The sequence below is a fragment of the Myotis lucifugus genome, unplaced genomic scaffold, assembly GCF_000147115.1.
Source record: "Myotis lucifugus unplaced genomic scaffold, Myoluc2.0 scaffold_575, whole genome shotgun sequence".
Classification (NCBI taxonomy): Eukaryota; Metazoa; Chordata; class Mammalia; order Chiroptera; family Vespertilionidae; genus Myotis; species Myotis lucifugus.
Genome location: NW_005871623.1, coordinates 472,478 through 485,418, shown reverse-complemented (window position 1 = coordinate 485,418; position 12,941 = coordinate 472,478).

The window sequence follows — 12,941 nt, the reverse complement described above, 5'->3', positions numbered from 1 at the left end:
CAAAAGGAAGTAGATGCCTTTGAATATAAGTTTGTCAGCCCTCTGCGTTTTCCTAGTTTCATTTGTGAGACGAGGTGAGGTCCTCAGTGGTCATGGCCACCACTCCCTACCTGCTGATCTCCACAGGAACGCATCAGGTTGGTCAACATGCGGTGGAGGAGTCAGTGGAGGCTGATAGAAAGCGAAGCGGTCATCCTTCGTCTCACCTTCGACGCCGTAGAGACCTGCCTCAGACGTGATTCGACCCTCAACACTGGGACCCACCTTGGCTCGATACACAACAGGCGGGGTCAGTATTCTTTCTAAGCAAAGACTCTACCTTCGAGTTTCCAGCCGAGCGTGTAATCTTTGTACACACAGTCCTTTGGACCTTGTTCATGGTGTGTCCCCTCTTTTCAAAAAAGATCATCTTATTTCCTTTGGCCGACGGGTTTCCAAACCCACGTGTGCTCTTCCGGACTGACGCCTTCAGGCCAACGCAAACCCTAGGTCAGGGGTGGGCAACCTTTTTGTGAGTGCGTGCCAAAACCAGCAAAATCTCTGACTCAAAATTCTTCTGCGTGCCAACCCTAATTTTTTGAGATGTTACGCCTCCTTGATATCTCTTAAGGTGTACGTATGTGAAGAACCTTGAAGAAATAATAAAATTCATTCGAGCGACAAAAACACAGTATATGATGATGAAAAATACATTTACTTTTTAATGTATACATGTACACTGATAGTCCGACAGAAAACTTTATGACTCCGTTTGATAGTATCAGTGGGACTTTTGCTGCTGCATCACTGATGACAGAGATTTTACATCAGGTTTCTATTTCGTGACCTTCAGAGATATGCACGAGCTACTACTTTCATCCGTCAGGCTACTCCTATTATGAGACTTAACAAAATTCATCACTGAGAACAAAGATTCACAAGCGTATGTGGATGAAACCAAAACACTGGCCAGATCTAGGAAGGCAGGGAGAGTTAAGGCAGAGGCATAGAAATTGCTCTTCCCCTCTCTCGTCCATCCATGTCTATGGTCTTTAAGATAACATGTTATGTAAAATTATTTATTTATCTAAGATGCACCTACATTGAATTTATCTGAAAAATAAAAAAGTCGATATTAAGAAAAAAATTGTAAATGGAAGATTATAAGAGAGGGTTTCGCGTGCCACCCCACCGCTGCCCTAGGTATTTGCAAACCTCAGATATTTGCAAAATATATGAGTTTCTCTTTCATGTCGCTTTCCCCCCCAAAACGCTGCAACGTTGCGTTATTTGAATAGTTCTCTCCTGGGTTCCCCGTGTCCTGTATTAAGTGGAGGGGATGTCAGTCCCTCCTCTCCAGTCTCCTGGTGAGAGTTTTGTTGTTTTCATATCCTGCCCCTGTCTGCTCATTGCTGTTTCTTTTCCTTTTCCAGGGAACTGACCCTCCCCCTCTCATTCAAAGTGGGAAGAGGAAACCTAACACATTTTCCCCAATCTTCTCCTGCGCTTTTCTTTCTTTTTTATTAAAATTGTAACATAAACATGTCACTCTGAAGAAAAGCCTTGGGCTCATGGCTCCCAGCTCCCCGTCCCTGGGCCGAAAATACGTCACCTTTTAATCACGTGGGCCTGGCGTGTCCATTCGGCAATAAGAAACCCGTCCCACGGAGGCTGCCAGTCAGAATGTGTGTAAAAATGGGGTGAAAACGCTGGATGACGCAGAATCCGCTCCAGAGGGGACCCCCGCCCCATTTCCCAAGTGTTACTGCCCCTCGCCTTCCCTGGTCTGCATTCTGTTTGTCGTGTGTGATCCTTCTCTCCATCGCAGGACTATGAAGGGCTCCCCCCTAGTTCCCACGTCCCCTTCTTTCTGACCCGCAGCTCATTCTCTGTGGACGCTGCGCGGTCTGCGAGGACGCCTACGGGTGGCCGTTGCACGCCGCCTCCTCCTCTGACGCATCAGCTGCACGTGACCAAGTCCTGGAGGTCATTTCCGTTTCCTTGTTCCTTGAAACCAGCCCATCTGCCTCTGGAGAACTAGTGAGGGACCGTTCCCCACGGCCCATGGCCCACGGCTGTGTGGCCCGCTGTATGCAGACCGCCTGCAACCGGAAATGTCCGTGTGGACGAAGCCCTCACAGGCTGGCCCTGCTGGCCAGCGGGTTCAAATGTCTCTCATTGTTCTGTTTATTTTTAAAAATTTTTATCTATCTATCTATCTATTTATTTTAAAAAATATTTTTATTGATTTCAGAGAGGAAGGGAGAGGGAGAGATAGAAACATCGGTGATGAGAAAGAGTCATTGATCGGCTGCCTCCTGCACGCCCCCCACTGGGGTTCGAGCCCACAACCCTAGCCTGTGCCCTGACCTGACCAGGAATTGAACCCTGACCTCCTGGTTCATAGGTTGACGCTCAACCACTGAGCCATGCCGGCCGGGCTATTTATTTATTTTTAATGTATCTTTATTGTTAGAAGTATTACAGACTCCCCTCTCTTTCCCCATTGACCCCTCCACCTCTCTCCCTCCCCCTCCCCAGGCCTTCCCCGCACTAGGCCTGTCCTCAGGCCATGCATTTACGCTTATAAGTCCACTGGTCATTCTTCAGAAACATTCCCAGGAACTGGTTTTGCCTGGACACCGTGAAAGTTTTCCTTTTTTCCTAAAAGCCTTCCTTGATTCTTCCCCCCTTTCTCAGCTTCCTGCCCTCACTGGGCTCCCCGCCATCAGCTGCTGTGGGCCCACAGTACCCAGGGATCCTATGCGCTCATGGTGGTGTTGGGGACCCCACCTTCTGTTATTCATGCTGCTGCGTCATCCTAGCCCCTGAGCATCGCTGCACCTGGGGTATTGCTTGGAACACACAGAATAGGGCAACAGTGATGGGATGCTGCTTCTGAGTTCACATAACAGCAGCTCCTCTCTCTCTGGCTTTCCTGCTGGCTCACTAAACAAGGAATGTGGGAGGCCTCTGACCACCAGTCCAACAGCCCACAAGAAACCAGGGTCCCCAGGCCAACAGCCCACAGGAAACAGGGGTCCCCTTTCCAACAGCCTACAGGAAACTGGGGTCCCCAGGCCAACAGCCACAAGAAATGGGGGTCCCCAGGCCAACAGTCCACAGGGAACGGGGGTCCCCATTCCAACAGCCCACAGGGAACCAGGGTCTCCATTCCAACAGCCACAAGACACTGAACCCCACCAACAAGCAGGAGGAGAAGCTGGAAAGGCCCTTCCCCGACGCCGCCTTCAGGTGAGATGCCCAGCTCGGCGATATGCTCACCGCAACCTCCTGAGAACCCAGAGCCCAGCCGCTCAGCTGCTCCCCAGGCCCCGACACACCGTCTGTGAGGTAACACGTTTGTGTCACGCAGGTTGGCGGTACCGTGTCACCCATCAACACATCACTGACATGCAGGGTCCCTTTGGCGGTCGAACGACCCTTTCACAGGGGTCGCCTAAGACCATCCTGCATCTCAGATATTTACATGACGATTCATAACAGTAGCAACATTACAGTTATGAAGTAGCAACGAAAATAATTTTATGGTTGGGTCACAGCATGAGGAACTGTACTTAAAGGGCCAGAAGGTTGAGAACCGCTGGCATAGAGGCCGCGCCTGGCGGCTCCCTCCCCGACGCGACGCGTGCTTTCCACCTGGAACTGAGTGTTCCCTCCGGGGGGTTCCAGGTGCTGCCGTCCCCATGGAACTACTGCTTGTGTCTGCTCTGCTCCTGCCTGTCTTTGTTCACTCTCTGCAGCCCCCACAGAAGCTGTCCCGCACCCCAACCCGCACCCCCTGGACTTTCCTCTTCACATCACTGCTTGCGCTTCTCTGGCCTCCTTCCTCCTCGTTCTGCAACCTCCGGACGGGGACAGAGCAGCACTCAGGCCCGGGCCTGTTTCCGGGGGTTTCTCCTCTCCTGTTGCGCCCCGCACGCTGGCTCATGTTGGAACGTCTTCATCTTCAAGCTGCTGGCCTTCTCCATGTCTTCCCTCCACATTCCCTCCTGGACGTCTTCACCCTCCACGCCCAGCCACTGTCCAGGTTCTTTCTGGGCTCGCTGGGTGCGCACCTGGTCCCTCTTCTGTGAAGCGGTCACTGTGGAGACCCGGGGGCTCCCCCCCCCCCCGTCCTGGCTACAGCATATCCTTCTCTATCCATCCATTTTCCCCACCCAGGCCCCTTACTGCACACAGAGTAACGCATGCCTGTGCACAAGCATTTCTTAAACTAAGTGGCCAAGGGTATGTTTTGATGGACATGGAATGGAGATGGGAGGGGAAAGCACGCTGTGTCAGACGCCCCTCCCTCCGCTGGGGGCAGCTCGCTCAGCTCTCATCTCAGACCCCAGGAAGGGATTTTGCTCTCACTGTTTAACAAAAAAAGCACAACATAGAAATCATTGCCCTCCTTGTATGACTGGAGAAAGCTCATGTTTTTCACTTCTCATTGGAAAGCCGAGGACACTCTGTAGGATGTTTGCGTAGCTGTGACACCTGGGCAATCTGTCTTCGTGGAGGGAGAACTTACTCTAAGAGAAACGAATCCTAGATCGCGTTCCCCTTCACGTCTGGCGCCGCCTTGCTGTTTAAATAAACTTCTTGTTTGAAATGGAAAAATAAAAGTTCTTTGTCTGTGTCTTCTCCAATTCAACCTCCTACTCGCACCTCTGTCTTCGGGAAGAACCCTCTAAGGCGGGTTCTCTCTTTCTGCCGATACTGCTTCCGAGCGGCTATCATTTTTGACCAGGCATCGTAACTCAACTTATACTCATTACAGGTTTGTCCTATGACTGGAACCACCTGAGGTGCTAAGGAGACCAAAAAAATAAACTGGAATTCTGCCTTCAGGAACTCAAGACCCTGCAAAGAAGGAAAACTTCCTAAACAAACAGAAACATAAGAAGCATAAGAAGCAGGGCCCCGAGAGGGTGCTCCAGAGGCTGAGAGCACAGTGCACGGAGAGGCGGGTTCTGCCGACAGGCCTGGAGTGGGCCTCACAGGAGAGGTGACTTTCAGCCGGTCTTGAAGGACAACTAGGGTTTTGCCGGAAGAAGTGGGGAAGCTGTTTCAGGCACCAGCTGCATGGTCGTGGGTGGTGTGAGCTGCTCAGAGGGGACGAGCAGCTCTGAAACCCAGCCCAGGTCACTTGCTCCCTGGCACAGGCGGCACCGGCCCAGGGGAAGGAGCCCAGCTGTGCCCCCAGGGAAATACGGGTATGATTCCTAAGGAGACACCACACAGCCTATCTTTTGTGCCCGTTGGCTTCTGTTCTCTACACTTGAAACCCCTGTCCATGAGCCTTTTCAGATTCAAATTCTTCCCAGATCAGTGTACACCAACCATGTCAAACTCAAAGGCCAACATGGGCCAAACCAACGAGGCATGCGGCCTGCGGGCCACGAGTTTGACATGCTTGGTGTACACCACAGACCTCAGAACCTACAGGGTTTCCAGGCAAACGGGTTATTTCGCTATTTCCTTTCTTACTTTATAATAGTTTTCTTTTTTTCCCAATGAATTTTGTCCTCCTTTCCCCCCACTGACTCTCTTCACCTCACTCCTTCCTCCCCCCACCCCCGCCTTCACTGCACTATTGGCGGCTGTGTCCATGGGTTATGCATATATGTTCTTTGAGTAATCCCTTCCTGCCCCCTATTCAATGCACATAATGGCAGACCATCTCCTTAGCTACACAGACCTCTCACCTTTACCTGCTCTTTCCTAGGAAATGTGTAATGCCCTGACTTAAAGCTACTAGCACAGAGTTTAGTCATGAGTTCTACCTTCTTTTCCTTCTTTATTTACTTTTGATGTAGATAAAGCTTCTTTTGGAAACACACACATACTCATTTCTAAAACACACACACACACACACACACACACACACACACCTCACACTCACACACTAGGGTTTACGTTGGCCTGAAGGTGTCCGTCCAGAAGAGCAAATGTGGGTTTGGAAACCCATCGGCCAAAGGAAATAAGATGATCTTTTTTGAAAAGAGAGGACACACTATGAACAAGGTCCAAAGGACTGTGTGTACAAAGAGTACACGCTTGGCTAGAAACTCGAAGGTAGAGTCTTTGCTGATTCAGAAACAGTCTCAGGTGCTGAGGGGTTGCTTCATCCTGGGTCAGTGAACAGGAGACCCACCCCCAACAGGAGCCGCCGGCGATGGTTCCGTACCGTGGCGGACTCATCTGTCTTCGTATCGGAGACCTACCATGGGAGACATTGCTAGCTTCTCTATTTTAACTTTGGAACCTCTGCAGAACTAGGGAATTAGTACATATTCCAACAAGTCGCCCTTCCTTGCCGTTCCTTTTTCCCAGTATTCATCTTCCTATCGCCGGTGTCTGTGGCCACCCTCCGACTTCGGTCCTCCCTGTGATGGCGGACAGCGTGCCCCCTGGTTGCTCTGCCAGGGCCAATGCCATGTCTAGAACATTCTCAGACTCCCCAGGACATGCCTGCCTCCTGCGTGGGCTGAGCCCACTGTGTTTCATCCTTCATCTGCCTGCTGGCATCCTGACACCTTCTTGCTGCTTCGCTGACCCAAACAGGGGGCGTGAGGGAAGGGGCTCCGGGAGACAGAACACCCCCCATTAGCTCTTCGTCCTGCGTGGACTCACCTTTTTAGATCGGACCACACCAAGTCTTCGTTTTTAGAAACAGTTTGGGGACAGCATATAAACAGGACACTAATGAGCACGCAACCTAAAACGGACACTCGATTCTCTCGCCCTAGTAACGTCCTTACACTTATTACCTTCTCTCTCCCGGGCCCGGAACTTCGCCTTTACAAGATCCGCTTCCTGTGGCCAGAGCAGTCTTTTACTCATAAAACCCGGGGCATGTCACTCCTTGTTAAATCCCTCCAGTGCTTTCCCCTCGCAACTAGACCGACATCCAGGCCCCTGGCCACAGCACCCATGCCCTGCAGGGTACGGACCCGCACCTCTCACAGGCCCTGCTTCCTGCCTCGCCTTTGCCGTCGCACTGAGCCCAGACGACGCTGGCCTTTCTATTTCTCACACAGGCCAAGCTCCTTCCGACCGCAGGCCCTTTGCACTCACTGTGTGCTCTGCCAGAGGGAGCAGCCCCCAGAGCTCTGCCTGGCCGCTCCGTCCAGCACTCCGCACCCTCTGACGCACTCCCTGCTCCACCGCCTCTGTTCACGTGGCCTCACCGCTGTCTGAAGTCACCTCGTTCACCTGTTGTTCGCTTGTCACCTTTGGTGTCCTCCCACCCGAGTAGCACCGCCCAGAGGAGCGGTCGGCGGCCCCGGGCACGCTCTCCCTCGGGCGCAGAATGGTCGCCGCAGCGACATGCGGCCACTGAGACTGGAAGTGTGGTCAGCGACACGCCAGGATGCTGTGTGGGGCTTTATCTCAGAAGCCAACAAAACACTAGAAAACACAGCTAACTCTTGTGTAAAAGTCATTGAGCGTCTATGGCTGAAATATTGCTGTAATTCTGGTGGCTTCACTTTAATAAAAACCTATCAGAGACAGGTCAGGGGACAGGCAAATACAATAAAATGTGATGAAAGAGCTTCTGCAGGCAGCGCTGGCCCGAACGGAGGCGCGGTGTGAATGAGACAGCGGGTCATCGGTGGTGGACACAGCCCGGCCTCACCCCTTCCCTGGAGAGAATCCGCTGGCACTGAGGCCCCTGTGCAGGGCCAGCGCACAGTTATAAGGGTTTGCCCAGGGTTCTTCAGCCTAGAATGTTTGAATGGTGGGCAACTAGTCACATAATAATAATGAGAGAGAGAGAGAGAGAGAGAGAGGAGAGAGGAGAGAGGGGGAATTTTGAAACACTGGAGTTAGGGGTCCACTTGGAAACTGCAGTGTTCTGACTCAAAAACCTTAAGAAGCAGCGAATACTCTTCACAGATAAGCTTCTAAAACGGATCCTCCCAGATCACAGACTAAACTCCATGTCTGTTAAAGAAGGCGTTCCGATAGGCAGTTAGAAGTAAAAGGAGTAATTCAGCGCCGAGTTATCCCGAAATCATTCACTATTTCAGAACCCAGGTCTTCACCGTCCCAGGCCTCCTTCCGGAATCCCCATGATCCGCTCCTGTTTCGCACCCACAGCCGCCTCTCCAGGGGTCTGTCCGTGGGAGGTTCTCCATGACCCCTATCTTTCCAGAATCATCTGCCTCCCCTGCCCCCCTCCCCCCTCCTTGGTCCATCAGCGCTGATGGCCACCCAGCCCTTGGAATTCAACAAACGTTTTATGGAGAGCTCATTACGTGCCAGGCACTGTATAAAAGCGCGAGGAAATAAGACCCGTTCCCTCGAGGAGCCCGCAGTTTATGGGGGAGCAGGCGCGCACATAAGTCATTCTCTGCAGGGAGATGCGTGCAGAGGAGATGGGCGGTCGGGCCTGCTGGGCGCACAGAGGAGACTCACTGACACTTGGAGCTGGAAGCAGGGCTTTCCCAAGGAGCAGGCGCCTAAAGGGTGGCCCGAAGGTCCCTGGCCACGTCATGTGGAGGCTGCCGTTCCAGACAGGGCCCCGCGCACATGGTGGGATGTGGGTCGGGCGGGAGGGGGCGCGAATGGAAGCACAGCCGGGACAAGGCGCCTGGGAGGCCCGAGAGGAGCCGGACAGGGAGCCCCGGCTGCAAGCGGAGAAATGTTAGGGTCAGATCTATGGTGGGTGTCCGAGGGGAACGAGAAGGGCGAACAGACCAGGCGGGGGCGGTTACAGGGAGCCGGGCGCCAGGGCAGGATCCCCGTCGCGGGCCTCCATAGAGGGATGGGCTGGAGCTCGCTCTTGTCCTCGGAGCCTCAGGGAAGGGGGGGGGCGCGGGAAATGGGGGCAGATGTGCGATCCCAGGCCCCTGGTCGGGTGGATCAGGGAATGGGGTGTGACCCCCCCGTCAGGGTGCACAGAGGCGGGGCGCGTGCTGGGAGGAGACAGGAGCTTGGCCGTCGGCTGCATCACTTGAGCAGTCAGCAGGGGCCCTGACGGGAAAAGGCGGAGGCGGCCTTGCCCTCGGTATGTTTCTCACCTTCCCGGGGCTTCGGGCTCCTGACCCGTAAAGCTGTGGGCACGGTGCCTGGCACCCAACATTTCCCTGTGATCAGATCCCCCCGACAGCCCTGGGGGAGTGGGAGAGGGATTATTATTCCCAAGAAATGGAAGCCCCGAGCAGCGGGCAGAAATGGTCACAGTCCGTGGAAAAGCTCTTGGTGGAGGAGTGTTAGTGGCCGTAGTTGCATTTTCCTTCTGTCGCGCTCACAGTTAGCACCACAGCAAGTCACAAGGCATGGCTCTCCAATTCTCCCATGATGCCTGCGGGCTCCATCGTGTCTGCCTGAGGGCAAGGTGGGCCCTTGCTCACGTCCACCCAGAGAGCTAGGAGCAAGGAGGGTCCCAGGCCACGCTCGCCGATGGGGCAGACACAGAGAAGGAGCCGCTGGGTGGCAAAAAGCGAATTCTCTGGCTGATACAGCACATTACATGCGAGGGAACCTGTGCATAGGCTGTGTTATATGTTCGCAGGAATCGCAATATTCTGCATTTACTGCGTTTCCATAATGGAACGTGCATAATGCTGAAAATGAAGAAATATTCGTTTTAATTTATGTTGGCAGTAAAACCCGGTAATACGATCATGCCGAGAATGCCGGGCCTGGTGCGGGGTAAGGAGTTGTTTTTTAAAAACGAGCAACTTGGAGCACAAGGCAGTTTCTGTTTTCGCTTTACCCTCCAGAGCTCCTTGCACCCGCGCCTGGACCCAGGGGGATCGTAAAATAATTACAGTTTTCTTTTCCTGTATTCCGACACCGAGCCCGACCCACTTCTGTCTGCATGCCCAGGTGGGGAGAAACGCGAACCGGCGAGGCAGAGCTGACATTTTTTTCCTAACCTCACATTCTCTCCGAAGAGGCCTTTTCATCATTTACTACGAATTCGGACGAAAAAAGCTCCTTATCCGTAATCTCTGCATTCTGCGCCCGATGAATCCGACAGTCAGACACCCACCCACCGAAACATCCCCCAAACACTTTTAAAGAAGCGACCCATTAGCCAGAGAATGCTTTCCCGGCAGCCTGGGCTCTGCGGGTGCCGCCAGCAGACAATTGTCCGAGGGCTGCCAGCAGCCCCGGGGCTCCCCAATCCCAGGACTTACAGGACTGGCGGTTTCTTGAGAGAGAAGCATAGAGATGGAAAAGGAGAGCGTTAAGCCTCTGCCCACCAAGTTCATTCCGAACTGCATCCAGTTCGAGGGTTAAATGGAAGCAGAGTGGCCACTCCCCCGTATTTTGGAAGAAAATAAAACAGCTTCGTGTGAGCTCCATGAAGGGCGTCCATGGCTTGAACGAGAGGGACAGAGAGAGAGGAAGGTCCCGCGATTGCATTTCCCCGAGGGGAACGTCCCTCCTGGGGGTCATCAGCCTTCCTCTGCCCAGGTCACTCCTGGAGAAGCAGCGGGAGCCTCCTGCACTGGAAGGTGGGTGCACCCAGCGCCCACTGACCGCGGCTGCAGGCAGACTGCCCGGCCCGGCCCTGCAGGCCTGCTGATTGTAACCTCTGCCTTAAAGCAACAGAATTCCTTTTGGACTCTGAAATAACAAAACATAGAGTATGTTCTTACTATGTAAAGTCTGACCTATTTCCCTGAGACCAGTGGTTCCCACGTGGGCACACGCCCCCAGGGGGCAGTCTGACTTTTAAGCGGGGCGATTCAAGGATGAGTTATTAACAGTGAACTTCTTGCATTTCTTATGGGCCTAGGGGCCTCCTATACAGCATATAAATATAGATTGGGACATATTTGTGCATTTCAGTTCTCTATTATGTTTTGAAACTTTATTTGCTATTTTCTCATATCACTTCATATTATTATTTTAACAGTTTCTAGTGATGTCTTCCTCAGGACTTCCACTGTCCTTGCGTGCTTTTATTTTTCTTTTGTGGATGCCATGTTCTTGGGAAGCTTGTTTAGACCAAGTTCATGGCCTTTTAGGCTCCCTCCGCGTGAATAGGAGCTCACTTTTTGAATAATAGGAATTATATGTCACGGGGGGGGGCATCAGGATGTTAGAGATGCTTAGGGGGGCGTGGCCAGAAGAAGGCTGGGAACCGCTACCTTAGACAAAGGAGATGCATACTATACTGTGGGTTGTCTCTGAGTTGCACTGATTCTGTGCCCCCGCTCCTCCATTTCCCACACTTCCTGTAAGATCTTCTTATGGTCCTTAAGTTTTAAAAAGTTAATTTTCTTTGTTTTAAAAATCTGTAACCTTTCAGGTCTGTACGGGTGTTCTGCTATTTTCATTAACTAACGTTGGGGGCGGTGCGTGAGCGGCGCAGGCCCCCCTCGCGAGCTGCGTGCGCTCCCGCCTTCCCCGCAGCGTCTGCTCTTCAGGCACCGACTTGGGAAAGGCGGACATCAGTGCAGCAATAAGAAAACTTCCGAGACTAAGACGAATTTTAAAGATGCCCACATGCCCTGGCAAAATGGTCTTTATAAACATCTCTCTTCAATTTCTCCTTTCTACCGCCCCACTGGAGAATAAGTACGATCACCCAGGCCCGTGGCCGGCAAACCGCGGCTCGGGAGCCACATGTGGTTCTTTGGCCCCTTCAGGGGGGGTTCTTCCACAAAAATACCAGGGGGGGGCGCCGCACGTACAGAAAGTCGGTATTTTGTGGGAAGAGCCACACTGAGGGGGCCAAAGGAGCCGCATGTGGCTCACGAGCCGCGGTTTGCCGAGCCACAGTTTGCCGACCACTGACCCAGGCTAATGTGCTAGCACATCCTAAACAGCATGTACGTTTCCTGAAAATAAAGCTGATTTCTAAACTCCAAAACAATAGACGTTCCAGCCTCACACCCAGGCTTCCCTCACATGGTGCCCGGACCGTCAAACTCCAAGTTTGAAACAGCGCTGGCCTGCTGGGCATGGGGCACAGGGCGGGGCTGGGCGCTGGCCTGCTGGGCGTGGGGCACAGAGCAGGGCTGGGCACTGGCCTGCTGGGCGTGGGGCACAGAGCAGGGCTGGGCACTGGCCTGCTGGGCATGGGGCACAGAGCGGGGCTGGGCGCTGGCCTGCTGGGCGCGGGGCACAGAGCAGGGCTGGGCAACATCAAGGCAGAACCAGCAGCTCTGAGGCGCACAGAGGCCCTGCGAGCCCTGCCTATAAGTTGATGCTAAGAAAAAGGGCCACGCTGTTCAGAGCTGCGGGGAGAGAGGCACCCGCCTCCCGCTGTGCAGAGAAACAGGACAAGTGCTCGGCCTTGGCAGGTGTCTGTAACTTCGTTTCCAAATGGATGCGAAGCAAGAGAGCACGTTAAAGATTTTAAAAGACCGCGGGCCCTTTCCAGCGCCCAGAGAATCAGGACGCACGGAGCATCCGGAGGAAGGACAGCGACGTGGGGGCCCTCCCGCCGCCCAGGTGAGGGCCAGGCCCGGGCCACTCAGGGCTCAGCAGGCTTTCCCTCTCGCTCCTGCTCACGCACGGGATAACCAAGACGTGAGGGCCTTGGGCTGCGCGCAGCTCACTTATTAGGCTATAAACGGGGCACAAAGGTACCGGCTTCCTGACCGGGGCGTGGGAGGGAGAGGATTCTATGCCTCGCTGTTTGCCGGCCAAAATGCATTTATGAAGCAGGAAATCAAAAACACATCACAAACTCCCCACTAGACTAAACACATTACAGCTGCGATATTAGTAACTGTCAGGGGCTGCGGCCCAGGGAGCGGCGGCCACTGACAGCTCCCGCTCCCGCCTCCAAGCACACCCTCTCCCCGTCTCCGGTGCCCGGGCAGAACAACGGCTCCATTGTTGCCCGTTTACGACCCGGTCCCCCGGAACTCCCCGCAGACGCTGCTTCCACAGGAGTAACGATGGGACACCCATCGGACGCACGGCCCAGACCTGAGCTGAGACACCAAATAAAAGGGTTGAAGTGAGATAGGCCAGAGCCT